Here is an 18,295-nt window from a genome sequence, read left to right on the forward strand (position 1 = left end):
TGCTTCCTAGTGCTGCTCAAAGAGCTGAAATGGAGCTTATATCACACACTGGGGTATCCAATTTATACTCTTGAACATATCAGGGCCTCAAATGCAGGAACTACCTACAAAAAGGAAAAATTTGCTCTACAGTGGGAAATTGGGTTTTTGGTAAAGGCAGTAAGTGCACTCCTCCAAGATGTAAAATTGGGGCAAGACTATTTTTAAGAAGGAGAAGATAGGCATATTGAACATCACAGTGGTAGTGTGTTAGCCAATCTCTGACTCTGAGCACTGCCTGTTAAAGTGAAACCTTTATTTTTCTTTATTTGTCTCCAATTCTCCTTTAGAGCTCACTAACAGTAATTGAAGAATCTTTTCTTGCAAGAGGCTTCATCCTAAATAAAGTACTGGACTGTAAGTCACAAGGCTGACAAAACACGTTTTGACTCACCATCTACTGAGACTGAACAGTGATCAACAACCTAAGGTACAGCTCTGCTCACAGAACAGATGGACAGCGCAAGCTCCTTTTTGAATGTCATAATTTTAGTAGGCAGTAGGATTTCACACTTTGTTAATTTGTATTCATTGTGAAGCTGAGAGACAGGCCAGCATAGGAATTTCTTACTGAAATATTCATCAGAATCCTGCAGGGCTTGTACCATTGAGAGGCTGGCATAACAGAGAAAGCAAACAGCATCCAAACTAAATTCATTCAGGGTAAACATTTTGCCCTTCCAAACAAGTCACAATTACAGCGACTTAAGAGCTGCTTTCTCTCGGTGTCAATTTTCCACCAGCAAAAAGAGAAACAGAAAGAAATCATATCTTTTTTCAATTACAAATCATGATAGTTTTTATGACAGTCTGGCACGATGCAATGCATGCTAATGCCTGTCGCTAATGCAAATGCATACTAATAGTCTCAGCCCACTTTTAAAGATTCAAGATTGAGAGCTTTATTTTCATCTCAGCAAACTTGCAAGGAAAATACACAGTGTGCTCAAGATAAAAAGACAATTATTCCACCAGTAGTAAACAAACAGAAAAAGAGGGTCAAACTGAATGCATGAAATGTATTGGATTTGATTTGCTTTTCTTTTCTTAGAGTACTGAATGTGATGCAAAACATATCCACACATTTTTTAGCCAGTCAAAAACAGAACTTTCTAGCATTCACTAACTCTACAGTGATCATCACATTAAATATAGGCGTAATGTGTTGGAGCAGTTAGAGATCATCATTTGCCCAGTGCAAACCTTAGGTTCATCACTGTTGACCTTGGCCAGCAAATACCTCCGTACTTCTTAGAAATGTTGTTCCATCCGAAAGTCTCAGTAAGTATACTGCCAAAGCTTGCACAAGCAGGGCAGCTGGTAGTGTGCTTATCACAGTGTCTTTGGTGTTGTGCCGCCTCTGGCTTGAGGGCTGTTCTGGTCCAAATGGAGCCAGGACCCTCAATCGCTGGAGGACAGGCAGTTACCAAGTGGCCTCAGTGGTCTTTGCTTGCACCAGAATGGGTGAAGGATGAATACTGAAGGCATAAATTAAAGATGTGTTTACACTGTACTTTTTGTCTCTATGCTGACTGTGACAGTGTAAACTAATTTATCTATGGCTACATTCTTGCTGAAAATGCAAGAGTCCCAATTCTAATGTGTAATGTCACCTGCGGCACAGATCTGATGTACAAGAAAAACATAAAGATGTATGCATTTATGTATTGTTCAGATATGCACGTGTGGTGCCAAATTGGATCCTGAGGCATTCAAATCTGCCAGTTTCTTCATGACAGTACATAAATCTAACATAATTAACCTGAGATAAAAGTTTGCACCCATGGCAGCTTGGCTGTTAGTATGGACTTCTAGAAGACAAACAATGGAAAGAAACCAAAAACGCTGAAATAATTGGTATTTGGGGAGATGCCTCAGTTCAGTCTGAACTCCAAAGCACAGACATTACTTTTTTTCCCCTCAAAATGGGATGCAGATACTTAAACATAATCCATTATTTTCCGCATCCATGTCTTTTGTTGTTTTTTCCTGAAACTGAAAACAGTAAAGTGAAAAGATGTAAACAATAAAAATACATCAATGGTCCATTAAACCCATTTAAAGCTGTAACTTCTTGGTAAAACTTAAACCAACAAAGTCAAGCAACGCAGTTACAAGGTCTTGTTTCTGTTAAACCACCTTCAGTCTAGATAAATCTGCAGGACCCAGTGACATAAAGAGTGATAAACATCTTGCTTCAGGGACTTCTCATGCAGCATAATGACATGCTTATAATGAATGCTAAGCTGTAATCAATCGCCAGCCCTAATGTGTGGGTGGCAGAGCCCTGTAAGTCCTGCAGTGTGAAAATTACTCTAGACATGACATGCATCTTCATATGGAATCTTATTTGTTTGCTGTTGTAATAATGGGATAATGGGAGTTGTGGTCCTATTGAGATAAGCTCTCCCTAAATTTGTTGAGGTGAATTTAGCCCAGTAGATCGCACAGCAGGTTGCTGGCAATGTGTGAAGAAGAAGTGTGAAATAACACTGCTACCTAACATTGGCTCTAGCTGGCAAGCTCTCCCCCCGGTCATGCTGCGAATCCTTGTCTGTACTTCCTGGCCTGCAGAATTTATGCATCTTTTCTAAAGTAGCAAATACTTCTTCCATTAAAGCAATCAAGTTGTCAGATACACCACCAAGATTTGCCCTAATTATATTTTTCAAGTGTCAGACTATGTCTTCCTTTGTCAGACAGATGAGACATGATTCATCAGGACACAATGAGAAGGCTGTATACTTCATGGTATAATGAAACCTTACCAGCATAAAGACAGCATTGGTCATTTGTTCAAACCCTTTTCTGACAAGTGACCTCTTATAGCGGTAGGATAATTACTGTTGTCTCTCAGAAGTTAGTGGTGGAAAGTAATGTGCAGTTGTTATAGCAGTGCATGACCTGGGTTAACCTTTGTTTTATAGTAGAAAGCATCTAACCCATGATTTGTATTTGGGTGTTTTGGAATGCATTAAACAACCCCAGCATACAGATACAAAGAACGTTGTGTTCTTTGTATCTTACATTGCATGTACTGAAAGCAACAACTGGATAAAAGTGGCCTTTTCCATTGTCCAAGAAGGATATGAAGTGAATATATCTCTTTCCATTATAGAAGTGTCTTTAATCATGGCTTGAATAGGATTTAATGTGACTGTTTAAGGCAATGCTAGACATAAAAAGATTAGCAACTTGTCAGTTTTGACTACAAGAAAGTACATGTTTCTGTTTCATATTTAGAATATGCAAACTTCTTTTTTGGTGTTGTAAAATATTCTAAAATTATATTTGTGAAAATGTCCCCTAAAGAAAATGTTATAATTGAAATAATAACTATTTCCTCAACATGACATGCAAGATGATTGTCATAACAAAATTGTAACATTGCAGTTAAATCTTGTTGATTGTGTGGGTCACATAATAGAATGGGATCAGCTGGAGATCCGGAGCTTATTCTTCCTTCCTGGATCGAGCATGAGTGTCATCCTCTTTTAATTGGCTTGACAGATGACATGATGCTTTTCAGTTGTATTTTATCCTTGATGTAGTTGGGGGATTGTCTGAACAAGTCTTCAGAACGCCAAGGTTCTCATTCCCCCCCTTACCTCTGAGCTGCTCAGGAATACTGCATGCTTTTCGTGGAATCTGAAATGCTCCATTGGGGCACATTTTGGGTTAAGTTTCATATCCAATTTTTTCAAGGTTCACCAAATCTTCACTCACTTTTTCATTTCTCTTGCTACTGAGCTGCTGTCACCTGCAATACCTGCAGTCCCTTAGAGTCAGCATATCAGACTCGGCACCTAGGGATGAGAAATGTCATGTCACAGGAGAGACTGAGTTCAGATGGTCTTCTGATTCAATGTGTGCACTAAAGATTTAGTTTTTGTTGTCACTTGTGCCCGCTAAAAAGCTTGCATCTTTTGTTTTTCCCTGATGAAAATCAGGCCGATAATATCAGGGGTTTCCTGGCAAATGTTATATACCATTTTAATTTAATGTGGTGGCTTGTTCATGCTTGTACCTTGGCAGCGCCAGTGACGTTAGCCCTATTAGCACAGGACTGGTATTGTGTAGAGATCTCATCTGATTAATTAATTACTCCCCAACCTCTATTTTGTGAAACACTGGGCGATAATTTAATCCAGTGCCTCCATTTATAAAGACTGCAGAAAGATACAAATTCGATTTAAGAGAAAGTGAAACTGTGAACCAATCAAGAATTCAGATATTCTCAGACATTTGTCTTTGCCAATAAAGAGTAGGTAACTAGGGCTGGAATTGTAGGCAGATCTGATTTGTGGTGGATTAAAACCTCCAACAATCCCAGCAGTCATTATAAATAACCACATGATCCCTGATAGTTTGTAATTGGTCCTGTGCGATTAGAGCTTATGTCAAATGTGCCTACAGTAGCTGAAGTCTCAAAATATCCCTGCTGCCAACTCCTAGATTCAGTCACTCACTCGCTTGGTGTGGCCAAATATCTGCTGAGGTGCAGCATTGTCTCCGGCTTGCAGTGTCAACAAGCCCTTTACCAGGAAAAGCAAGAAAATTCCCCACAGTAGGCAGATAAAGGGACTGAAGTAGACATGTCATCGCAAGAACCTAATTTCTTGTTTTCAGTTTTCAATTTTGTTCTTTTGTATTTTCAGATTTTTAACCTAAAAATATTGAATGCATACATATTAAATACATGTCATGCCATGTCCAATTCCTGATTTGAGATTATAATTATGGCAAACTGAATAGAATAGTTTGCCATAAATCAGGAATTGGACAAAGGCTTTTGAAAGATTTCTTGAGAGCCTTGGCTTTTTTCTTCATCAACAGCAATCTCATTGACTTGTTTAAGATGAACATGCCTCTCCATACAGAAGCAGGCATATCCAGTCTTCCATTTGAATAACCAATTGGCAGATCTCTGTGTTCAGTGGAGTTTAGAGGAAGGTCTGCCAGTGTAAAGCAGATTTGAGAACCGCTAACATTGACTCAGTCTTTGCTGAGCGTAGGCTCTGTGATGTGTTTCACCACTGTCCAACCTGAAGCTTATAAGGATGATCAATTTGTCCTGCTTGTTAGCTGGAGCCTTGGATGTTGTAGGATCATATAAACAGACCATGGTACTGAAGCTCTAACTATAAATGGGATACCTTGCTCCCTGTGCTGTCAGTATCTCATGTATTATAACAGAAAAATAAAGGAAAATTTTGCTTCGACAGAATTTCAAGCTTACAAATTTTCCTTTGTTGTTTTTCTGCTATAATACATGAGATACTGAGGTATGTGCATAAAACTTCAATTATAAGATATATGACTTGCAAATGCTTGTTTTGTGTTACACAGTGAGTTTGCACTAACTAAGCATGTTTGCTTAGCATGCACACTATGCCTAAATTGACAAAGAAAAGAGTATCACCATTTTGGCATCTTTCAGCTCATTCTTTTGGTTTCCCACAACTTTACTATTTTGGTTCACTCTCACCGCTCTTATCAAAATCATTTTCAGACCCAGCAGGCAGTTGTTTAGAGCAAAAAAAGCTCTAACACACAGTACACTACCTGTCTAGCACAAACAGCAAACAGACAAGTTGACAAAAATGCTAACTTAAGTTAGCAACTAGCTGGTAAACATAGTGGAGCATTTAGCACCTAAAGAGCCATAATTTGATATCAGTAGTCAATGAATATCAAACTAGAGCTAAAAGGAGAGTGAATATTGGACAGAAATGCATGAGGTGGTAAGAAATATGACTCCAAATGAGTGCTAATGTTACTGTGTCTGCTGGATGTACACATTGCCATAAAAACTGTATAAGGTGAAGTGTCAGTTGTGTATTACAGTTTATGCTGTAATAAATAAATTAAAAATATAAAATATAAATCATTTTTTAAACCAATCAGATTTTGCAACAACCTCAGTGAGCCAAACATCCTATTTTTTCTTTTTTAAATCAGTTCCAATCTCTGCTGAGTTCTGCTTTCATTGTAGTGTGCGACTGATGTGACCAACATCAACTCAGTTCACCTCCAGTTTTCATTAAAACCAGACGGTCAATAGGTACTTTCAGTTCACTCATCAGGAATTGCACAACAGTTTTTCTCGATTGCTAAGACACGCCGAATGAAACTGGGATCCACTTGATCTTCATCATCATTCTTCTTCTTAGCACAGCAGAAGTCCTCTATTGCAAACGTGTTCACACTTTTTCATTTGTTTCACACATTTCTCCCACCCTTTTTTAAAACTGTTAACACATATCTTGTGAAAGATCACAAACTCTAATGGATTAACTGTGCTGAACAAAAAGAAACCATCTATTCACAGCTGATTGGAATTACTTGCATAATTGTCGATCTCTAACGCACCTGTGTGAAAATCCTTTGCACAACTTTTCAATCAACAATCAGTCCTCATCCATCTCTAAAATATGTCAACTCTGTGTCGCTATTTGCAAGCACTGATCAAAGGGGCCGAAGCCACATGGGAAGTGTAACTCTTTTTGTTGTTATTTAGATATTTCCACCCATAAGTTACTTTTGGTTGTATTTATGTGTATTATATTTTTATTTACAGTATTCAGCATTTCTGAGTTTGAAAATGATGGAAAAAAGAATGACATAGACAAATCCGATGCAGTACAATAAAAGTCAGATTTTTGGGTGAAATTCTTTATTGGTTCTTTGGTGACCAAAGAATGCAGTATGAAAGCTGTACCATAATGAATGTCCAAATTTGTCAAGTCTAGACAAATTTTGGTCTAACATGTCTACGACAGTTCATGGGCACGGGAAAATCCTGCACACAAGAATGAAAATGAATGAAGACTACTTTTTTAGCAAATTTTGTTTGGCAAAATTGTTTTTTTTTTGTTGTTTTTTACAGTATTTCAACAGGGCATGTTATATGTAATAAAATCATCTTTGGAGAAAATAATACAATTCATGTCATTTGCTTGCTTGCCTTTTTGGCACATGCTATAATAACTATGTAAAGTATCAATAAATGGCACAGGCATATTAAGGTTAAGGACATAAAGGTATCAAATTAAGGTCGAACCAGTTCATATAGCTGTATTTGTATTTTCTTGTCCTGATTGAATGAATATATTAACTTGACCACAAGTTCTAATGTTCTGTGAGTGTCATTCGGCCAGCGACTTTCAGTTTTAGCCCGTGTGTGAACATTTATGAAAATGTAACTTCTGAATGGAACAATGTGTTCAAACAAATGAGAAAAACATGCATCCAGATTTATGACTAATTGTGTTTGTCACTCTTTCACCACCATTGAGGGTGGACTGCTGTATAGCTTGAGGGTGCGATTACACCTTTCAATTAGTATGTCTTGGTTGAAGTATTTTCCATAATAAATAGCTAAGTTAGAAAATGTAAAGTCAAAAGTAATGGATGCCTCATTTGGCAAACCATTTCACATAGCCCTGACTGTGCATCTACTCAACTGATTCATATTTCCTTCTCCTGAGCCGGTAGTCAGCACATTCAACTTGGATGGGCATAAAAAACACCACAAGCAGACAGACAGCAGCATGTTGCCACAGCAGGGTTCCATCTAGGAAAGGAACTGTTGAAAGAACTGTTGCCCTCATTCTGTTATAAGCAGTGAGAGATACATGCTGTGGCATTTGAATGTTAATTCAAATCCAAAGAGCATGGATCTCTCTCCCATGTCGGTGCAGAGCCTCCCTTTGATGGTAATCATTTGCATCTTTTTAACTACGATTTTTGTCATGAGTTTAGATTGCCTGTCCTGCGAAACATCTGTGTGGTAGTCGAACCTGAGACACAGATTGCACAGAGACTTGTTAAATGTCACACCTCACTCTCTGATGGCCTTAACACGGCAAACCCAGTGCAGCCAGGACCCTGTGCTGTAGCTGTCATACGTTGCACGTTGGACAAACGATGCCATCTATGAAATGACAGTAGAGATAGAGGGATTCAGAGGCATTTAAATTCTATCAGCAAGTTACTGATCTGAGGCGATCATAATGTTCTTCTCTTTTCCTACTTGACAATAAGATCATGTTAATTAATTCCTCCTATGTGCTGCTATAATGTGGTGTAATCTGTTCTGTGATATTGCCTTTCTGACAGTGGGGCTATCAGGCCATGGACAAATCTCTCTGACATACCACAAGGAACTAATGATGTTCCCCTTTCTAGCCAGCTGTCATATCCCATTCTCTTGCTCACCACACGACTGATTTTATCCTTTTTCACAGGTTCAATTGAGTATTTAAAGGTCGAATTGTATTTTCTGAAGAACAGAAATCACTGGTAAATGTCAAAGGCAAGATATCAAATTTTCTAATCAGCATATACTGATCTTGATAGTGCAACCCATTTTTCAGGCCTAATGTGATATTTTTGGTTAAATCCTGCCTTCACTCTTCCCTGCCTATCAATTCATCTGACTGTCTAATATACATGCTGTATGATCCTTATCCATTATAGATATCAGCTACATCCATATTTCATTAAAAGTGATGACTTAACAAAGTAGTTCACTTTTATTTCATCAAAGTGGACTCATTCATTTGGAACAGGTTAGGGCTGAAGCTTCCAAAGAAATTGCATCATTCATAACCAAGACTCACACTTCTTAAAAAAAATAAATAACAAAATAATTCTGTTGCTATGGTACTATTCAAACAAATATGCGGTAATTTCTGTGGAGGACAGGCACTGACGTTGTTAGTGTATGTGACCTCATTAAGATTTAAACCAACAACCTTTGTTTTGGTAGCTAGAGCTCTAACAAACAGAGCCACAAAGGACCATTGCAATGATTACAGTATGCACAACATTGTACACATACATAATTACCATGATTACCACTCATAATTACATTGCTAATTTCACGTGGTGGTAAACTCAATTGGTAACCATATATTGTAAAAGGGGGTGTGAACACTTGCAATTCCTTTCAACATGGAACAGAATAGACAGCAAGGCAGTGGAAGCAATCAGAGAGCTTTTGGACAGGCTCAGAGAGGTGGGCAGGGCCCCCGTCAGAGAGGACAGGCTCCATTTGATTGGACAAACCTATATGTTGCAAGAAAAGTTTGTTTTTCGCATTGATGATTGGAGAAGATGTCTTCACTGATGACATCTCGATTACAGTACATATAGGATAGATGTTGTGGGAGTCCTATATTATATACTACTTTCAGCACTTCTAAGGCAATTTGAAACATTTATCTTTTGTTTGTTATTGGATTCACTGGTAGTTAAAATGACTAAACTGAAGAGATATCCCTATGCTGTGTTTTGGTGATTAAACCATTTGTTCTCATGACTTTTCACGAGAAACTTATATTTTGAATCAATGGCTTGTGTGGTGAGAGATGTACAATCCAAATCAATGCACAATGGCAAGTTTTGAATGAACGACTAGCTGTGTCACAAGTGTGATGAGATTGGAGTTTTGTACTAAGAGAAATTTTACCACATACTTGTCATAATAGTACTAAAGCAATTAACAAAAACTGCAAGTATTTTACTCTCTGAAAACTTGCTGTGGCTCTGTTTGGAGCAGATTATGTTCAATGATGGAAATGAGAGTTAGGTTTACTAGTTAATTGGATTAAGGAAAGTATCATTTACAATTTTATTTGATACACCCAAATTATGTGAATGGACTTTGCTGGATTTTGGATTTAAAGGAACATTAAAGCAATTTAGTGTTACACTTCCATACAAGTTATCGACGCATAAGACTGATTGTCAAAATCAATGTAGCAGTGGCAGAGATGTTCTGGATTTCTGTCCCTAGTACAAGCTAAATTCCAAACATACTGGATGCTACACTTCCCACTGTGCAAATCACTAGCATATTTTTTACCCTCCTTGGTAGATTCTTACAACTTCAATGTTCATTCTTCATCTTGGAAGTTTAGCTTTTGTAAAAAGTCTCAAAAACAGCTATAATTTAAGATGACTCCAGGTCAGACCTGGCAAAGCATCATCAGCGAAGATACTAAGCAGGTGTACATGGGTCGTAGACTTTATACTTTATATAAAAGTATAATCATGTATATGTACTCAGTACTTGGTTTGGGCCCCTTTTGCATGAATTACTGCCTAAATGCGGCGTGGCATGGATGCTATCAGCCTGTGGCACTGCTGAGGTGTTATGGAAGACCAGGATGCTTCAATAGCGGCCTTCAGCTCTTCTGCGTTGTTCGGTCTCATGTCTTTCATCTTTCTCTTGGCAATGCCCCATAGATTCTCTATGGGGTTCAGGTCAGGTGAGTTTGCTGGCCAATCAAGCACAGTAATCCCATGGTCATTAAACAAGGTTTTGGTACTTTTGGCAGTGTGGGCAGGTGCCAAGTCCTGCTGGTTCCTGATGCAGTACCTCAGTCCTTGTGAAGCTCCCCGACACATTTGAATGGCCTTTTCCTGACAATCCTCTCAAATCCGTTTTCATAAGCTGTAAGCCACAATCATCGAAATTATATCAAATAAAGGCTTGAAATATCTCACTTTGCATGTAATGAGTCTATGTAATGTATTAGTTTCACATTTTAAGTTGAATTACTGAAATAAATGAACTTTTGCACAATATGCTAATTTTTCGAGTTTCGTGTGTGTGTGTGTGTGTGTGTGTGTGTGTGTGTGTGTGTGTGTGTGTGTGTGTGTATGCAGAGGCGTACATCAAGAGCTTGTGTCGACAGTTTTTGTGTCACTACTCTCACTGCCAGAAGGGGGAGACAAAAGTTCTGCACTGCAGGTTTATATTCAGCACTTTACCCAGTTAATCATTATTTATTTTAAATACAGTATAATGGAACAGAGTCAAAAATAAATGAAATGTACCTTTGTCCAAATACTTTGACTACACTGTATGATGTGATTATGGCAGAACATCAGGCAGTTCCGGGGTGCTATGTTATGCATGTGTGCTTAGGTTGCATTTGGCAAACTCTCATTACACATTCCTTCCAGCACAAAGAACATCAAAATTTCAGCCATAAAACTTTAATACTTCAACTAGCCATATATTACATCTCAAATCACGGATTAAAATGCCACACACAATTCCTACTCTTGAAGTTGGAAATGTCTTCTAGATATAATTTCATTTTATTTAAAGAAGTCAGGAAAAAAAGAGAGAGAGAGAGCTACAGTCTCAAATGTAGACGGCAACTAGACGGTAGAAAACCAACGCTCTTAGCCTGTGGAAAACCCTGAGAACAAAAGCGTGAGCATCCATCAGGCTGCCGTTGAAAAGAGCTCCCTCTGGGGAGCCAGGGCAAACAGGCCTCTCTTCTCTCTCTCTGCTGCAGCACTCGCTACATAATAAGGATAAGCCCTCCTAGCTATCCGACTGTGCACGCAGACTAAACAATTACGTCTCTTTTTCATGCTAGGGAAAGAGCTGGAAAGCTTCAGTTGGTATTCGTCTCCCACCTGGTATTGCTGTGTTAAGAGAGAGAGGGACAATTGGAATGTCACCCTGACCTTTCTGGCGGAGATCTCTGGAGCGCTTTCATGTCTCACGACAGCGGGAGTAACTATATCCACTGCACACAGTCATAGGCTAATTGTAGATTTGAATCTTGAGCCTGACCAAATGACACTTGGAGCTATGAATACCAATTAAGCGAGCAGTGAGGACTGCAAAGGGAGTTGGAGCAGAAAGTGTTTGAGGAGTGTTTGCTGAGCAGCTGTTTGGACTTGTGTTTGTTTATGCAATGAATAAGTCATGAATGTTGAATTATCTGGCTGGTTACAGAGCAAAAACAATGTGGAGGTGGTTGGTGGTGAGAGGGCGTAGGGCTCCTTGAGACATCTTGCCACAAAAATGACTAGGAAGTTGCCAGTGAAGGAGATTGACATGCTGAGGAGCTTTGGCTGGGTTGCGTGAGTTATGGATGGGAATGATATAAGGTTGAATGAAGTGGTTTAGCTGTAAGCCCTACTTTTCACTCTGCAGGGTGCTTCCGTGTTCAGAGAGACCATCTCGTAAGCAAAAGGTTGCAGGTTCATTCTCTGTGCGAGCCAAAAAGGCCCATCATCAGTCAGTCACCGGCACAGAGCTTGAGCAAGATGTTGAACCCCTACCTGCTCTCTCTAATTGTAAATCCAATAAGAACACCATCTAAGTGTTTAAAAAGAAAATCCACCCCTGAATACCCTTACACTGTTGTACTAGGCTTAGTGAAAGTTCAATCAGGAAGACGACTTCATTGACAAATTATCCCTCCTGCTTTAATTTGCAAGAAGACAGAACTCCTTTTGGCTTGCATCATCCAATCTGCTAAGTTTAAGCATATCCACTCCGTCTCCCACATCCACAGGAGAATTAATCACAAATCAATGCACTCTTTATTACTTTAAACAGGCTTGCTCAATATGTTGTTGTCATTCTAGGTGTTGTTTATAGTCTTAACTATTGTCACCACCTGTGTGAAGGAGGTTCTATTTGGACTCCCACTATGGAGACAAACCATTATTTTTTTTATGCATTATTGGATTTTTCAACTGAGCAGTGTCTTCAACTTGAGTTAAGCCAAATATTTTTATACATATACACAACTTATCATGACCTTCTTCTTTGATTACTGTAGACAATGCCATGTATTTGCAAGGTTAAAAATTGCAAGGCCTCTCTTTTTGAACATAGAATCTGACATTTACAGTTGATGGTTTGGAAAGATGAAATATTCTTATAGCTACAGTGCAAATGTCTGTGTTAGATCATGCAATTCAAATATGGCCAGCTACCAAGGGACATGAGGAAAATAGATAATTCAACCACAAACTGAGCAGGGTACATGGCCAATAGCTGTTGGATGTTGCTTTAGTTGCTCAGGGTGTATCTTACTTTAAAAACAAAAACATATGTTGTCTGTTGCTGCTGTGTCATATTTGATTCTTCATAAGATAAAATACTACTGCCTCCTCTACAGTTGCCCCCAAGAATTTATTGCAGGTAAGTGGCAAACTGTCTTCTTTCTGTTCCTCATGTTTGATGGCCTTGGAGCTCAGCTGAAAAGATAAAAGAGAACAGCACCTGTGCATTCTCACTAAAGGTTGACTTGTGAGGTGCCAGCAGGACTCCCATGGGTTTCCCATTATCTTCCCTGAGATGACACTTTTAAACTCATTCAGTTCTCCAGCTCCAACCAGGCAGCTACAAGGAAGACTAGAAACCACAATGCGAGAGGAGATGGGGGTGAAATGTAATACCGTCAAGAATCTGCCTTCATTTGGTAATGAACGAAGTGACCTCTTTGACCACTGACCAGTTATTTGAAATAGGCTTTCCATGAGTCTTGAGTGCTGTGGGAATTTGATGTTCTGTAGAAATGTTATTTTGCAGGCGTGATACTGAAAGATGGAGAAAATGATCTGCTACTCTTGTTCGCCGTGTACAAGGGAGAAAAATTACTGATTCTTGGCTTTGAAAGTCATCTTGTACACTCACACCAGCAAGGTTGATTTAGTTCTGTCAAAATAACAAGGCCTCAGGCTGCATGTTTCCCTGTAGAAAAAAAAGGAAAGTCTGTGTTGGAACTGTTTTTACTCAGACCTCAACATCAGAGTGTTGTTACCGTGTGGAGACCATGCAGAGAGACAGGGCATATTTATCTTTTGGCACCTACAGCCATGAGGTAACCTGCCATCAAGAAAATTATCTAAAAGGTATTACCTGAGATCAAGCCACATATCTGGGGTATATCCCAGTGGAATGAGAATCTGGACACCCTGGGCTCTGTGCAGTCTGGGTCATTATTCATTCAAGTGTGGACTGCTATGAATGCAAACAGGTAGTCAAGTTGATACAGTGTCAAACTAGGTTGCATTAAATCAGCTGAATTTATCAGGATAATTAGTGAATAACTGATGGAATTCAGGAATGTGAATGTCACATCATGGTGGTGAACCCGTACTGTCTTCTTGCCAAGCATCCCAGAATAATGGAAAAACATATGAAAGATTTTTAATGCAAAGGATCCTCAGATCTTGCCAGCCTAACTTTAGGTAAATAGGGACTCCTATTCCCCCTGAGCCGACATTGTGATTATGTATTCAATTGAGATTTTTTTGGATACAGGGACCTCATTACCTAAACATCATAAGTCCTAAAATCTTATGTTATCTCAGTCTAGGGTGACATTTAGGATTTTTGGTATTACAGAAACATGTTTTCTAACTGCATAAAAATCTTATCTTAGGATAGGAGTTTAGCTATTACAGAACCGTCCTGACTGAAGAATTTCTTAAGTTAGGAATCCTAAATTAGCTGTCTTAAATTCAAAATAGATGTCAAAAATGGCAGCACCCCTTTTGTTCTGTGTGGCAATTACAATGAAGAAGGAGAACAACATGACTGCAGAAATATGACGAAAAGGCTTCTCAAAGCATATGAGGACACTTTAATTTGTGAACTAAGTCAGTAATGTTAGCCACAAAGAAATATCTATCCACCAAAACAAAATAGCTCACTTGAGCCAACCTGCATCTTTGGAACTTTATCAGTTCCAAGTAGGCAGAGTTAGTCTACCTGGATCTCTAATTTAAGCTAATATCTCTGTCCTACTTGTCTTTGTGAATAAAGAAAAGGCAAAGGTCTAATTTTGTTATTATACCCCTCTTTAATTGAACTAAATATCACAAAAATAAAAAAAACTGATCTGACTGGTCACTTAGGTTGGTATTGTCAATGACAAGTATAAGTGACATTGTATAATGTAACCCACCCTGCCTAGCAAGAACAATTGTCTCTTACTTATGTTTAGAGTTTCTTTTCTCGCTTAGCTGCTCAATTGTCTCTCATCCTCTCCTCCCAGCAACAGTTACTGTCAAACAATTCAATTCCTAACTATTCTAGGCTCTAAGCTTTAGTGGAGTGGCTTTCTGTTAGTCTTTGCCTGAGACCCTTCTGTTGTTAGTGAAGCCTTCTGTATGTTGAGCTAAAGTTTCATATCATCATAAGCTAACAAGTGGGACTTAGGGAATGGTATGCAAAGCTTCATCTCCTTCTGAGAGGAAAATATTATCCATATATTGTGTTTACAGAGTCACTGAGTAAATACATTGACACAACACAAAAGTCAAACTAACACTGTTTTGCCTGTAGGTAATTATCCACTTCATATGAGATCCAGTTGATAAAACTAGCTGGTGTAGCATTTTATAGATCTGGCTTGTTGGGCTAATCGGTCAATCTCTACACAATATCAGTAATATAAAAAAAACACAAGGAATTGTGAGTGTCAAAGTTATTAGACAAGTCAGATGTGTTAGTGTGCCTGCCTTCAGGTTAGAACGTGATCAAAATTTAATTGTAGTCAAAGATAAGTTCCACCGCAGACATTTCCAAGGGGCTTTGTTTACAGTTTATATAATTTTGTTTACATTATTAGGCATTAGAGAGGAGAGGGAGGGTGTGTGAGTGCCTGTTTCACAATAACGAGGTGTTAAACTGGGAAACAAATGAGTTTGATTAAAATAGCTACAGTTGTTTCTAGAAAAGAAACAAAGCAGAACAGAAGTTAAGTATTGTGTATGAAATGCAAGCAGCAAATACCTGAAGGCGGGGTTAGGGTTTCACGGACGGCCTGGCAGTGTGTTCCAGGCATGCAAGAAAACATCAGGAATCATGGGATGTGTTTGCTAAATCGGAGCAGTTTCTTTTCCAGAGAATGCCATTACCAACATAATTAGTCTACTTAGAGCTAGTCTGATAATACAAGCATGTTAATAGCAGTGATACTGTGTATAATCACAGTATTATTGTACATAATTGGTGGACAACAGTGGCTTTTATTTTGATTTAAGCATCTTATACACTGCAGTAAAAATTCTATACAATTTCACATTTTATCATTTTAATTCCAGCCGAACTTCTATTTATTATACTATTGAATACATCACTGTCCTGTGAAAACAGGCTGGTGAAAACCATGTATAAATAGTGGTTTTTAGCTCTGGGACGATGCTTGTTTTGATCATTTTAGCCCTTCAGTGCCTCATGAAGTTACACACACTTTCTTGGGATCTTTGGGATATCATGATAGAACACTTGTTGAAAGGCATGGAAATTAACGGAGGCTTTTAATTGGAAATTGGAAGTTGTAGCAACTGTCTGGGTTTATTAAGATATGTCCATTGCTAAACAGCTAACAGCCCAATTAAACAAGGAAAATAACTACTTGAATTGGCCTGCATGGAAAGAAGGAAAGATTACTGGAGTATAAAGCCAAAATTTTTAAAGTTCTGGGTTTGGCTTACACTGTAGAGATAGGGCCAGTGGCCCTTGTAAAGTATCAACATTGGAATGTATAAATACAGTGCTACCAACCTCATTAATATTGCGATGCCGGTGCAGGGTGCACATCAAATAAATCCAGGAAAACCGCACTGTTCTCTGTAAAATTTGTATATTTATCAGTCAAAGCGGTAAAAGAATATCCCTATTATCCATTCTTGCTGTTTGTCAACACAATTTTAACCTTAACATAAAAAACAAATAGGGGGTAACAAGTGCAAACAGACACCAAATGCATGTTTTTCTTATTTCAGTACAATACTGTTTTATTTTAAATCACTGGTTCCATTTTTCAATCCAGAGAGAAAAATCTCAAACCACACTCTTTGATACCGGACAAATCAAACACTACACAACTTGTGCATGGGCTGATATGTGTAAGCTTGTGGGAAATACACCCTTAAAACAAAGCAATTTGAGGGAGATCACATACCTGCATCCAATTCCCTCGCACTAAATCTATTCAAGATGAATAGTTTGTGTTTGCCCAATTGGAAAGGTTGTGTCAGCCGATATAGTTTCTCCGGAAAGCAGGAAACAATACAATTCCTTAGTTACCTCACCGAACAAACTCCTGTCCAAGCCTTTCATTTATAGCCCGTGCTATATCAATCCAACTGAAATGTTTTCCTCTTGAAGTTAGCTGTTCTGCTGAGTCATTTTGACCAAGCGTCAACCTCCGCTTGGTCAAACAACACAAGTTGAAGGTTCAGTGTGCAAGATTTAGGCCCTGTCTACACGAACACAGGTATTTGAGCCCGTTCTCATCGCAGGGCGTTCAATCCCAACGCTTTCAGAAAAAGTGACAAAACGTAGTTATTTGACCCTAAAGGTACCCTTTAGCGTCTGTGTGAAAAAAAGAGTCTGTGGCCTGCTTAACACACCTCTGAAAGAGCTGTCTCTGCCTGGAGATACTGAGTAATTGAAAAAGCGGCCGTAGGTTGAAGGATGCAGATCAAACACCGAAACACAAACAATGCAGCACATGCCATGATCTGAGAAACATTCGCTGCAGAATCCATTTGTTAAAGAGAGAGAAAAGGTGTGTAACACACAAGCTGCAAGAAGTACACTGCTCTTCTGAACTTACTGATACTTTGTATCACATGAGCTATCATCTCGCATCCCATTCGCTAGTCGACTTGTTACTTCTATTTCATGTTGCAGCCAACAGCACACATGGTCTGTCATTTGATTGTGAAAATGTTGATATTGATTTGTCTTGTTGTTGAACATACTGTCAGATCATATTTACTGTCTGTCAACTGTACGCAGTGTTATTGCCTTTGAATCTTGCTAGCATAACTTTCTGGCTCATAGCTGAGCCAAAGGGTTCTTTGAACTGAGCGGGCTAGAAGTGTCGCCCATTGCCAAGTCGTATCTAAGGTGTGTCCTATTACTGTAGTAGTGAAACACTTTTCCATAAGGACAATTCTGGCCTTACTTTATTAATGCACTACCATCTCTGCTGTATTAAAATGCTGGCCTGTTCTCATCATCATAATCACTCTGCTGTGGATAATATATGTGTCCTTTGCTCTTTTACTTTAGTGGAAGATAATATCATGCTTGATGCTCTGACTTTATTAGATCATGAATTTTGAGCTCTAATTGTGCATGCCATATTTTAATTAGCAAGTTATTATAAGAGGTGGCATTGCAGATGTGTGTGGCAGTCCTAGCCCAGCCACAGTGTTAATGTATTTAGCACAGGGAATGATACCTCACACTCCCAGCTAGAATACCTATTTTGGCGGGCCAATGACGACACACCTGGTGCACAGCCAGTTTAGAAGGTCTGCTAATGACCTGGCTGTTACTAATAGTGCTTTTGTTGAGCATTAGATAGGCCATTCGACTGTTGTGGCTCACTAACCTGCTAACTTACATAAACAACTTGAGAGTCAGTGAACAGTCAGTGAACTATACAGTATGATCTCGTCTCCC

General features: G+C 38.8%; 1 long non-coding RNA gene across 1 annotated transcript in view; it reads right to left on the reverse strand.

The window, feature by feature from the left end:
• Positions 1 to 990: 990 nt before the first annotated feature.
• LOC123962406 overlaps positions 991 to 18,295 on the reverse strand; it is a 22,054-nt gene continuing 4,749 nt past the window's right edge. The window contains exons 3-4 of the long non-coding RNA XR_006822938.1: positions 3,766 to 3,845; positions 991 to 1,517 (exon numbers count right to left, since the gene is read on the reverse strand). This is a non-coding gene — a long non-coding RNA (uncharacterized LOC123962406). The remainder of the gene's footprint in view (positions 1,518 to 3,765; positions 3,846 to 18,295) is intronic.

Source organism: Micropterus dolomieu, linkage group LG01 (assembly GCF_021292245.1).
Source record: "Micropterus dolomieu isolate WLL.071019.BEF.003 ecotype Adirondacks linkage group LG01, ASM2129224v1, whole genome shotgun sequence".
Taxonomy (NCBI): Eukaryota; Metazoa; Chordata; class Actinopteri; order Centrarchiformes; family Centrarchidae; genus Micropterus; species Micropterus dolomieu.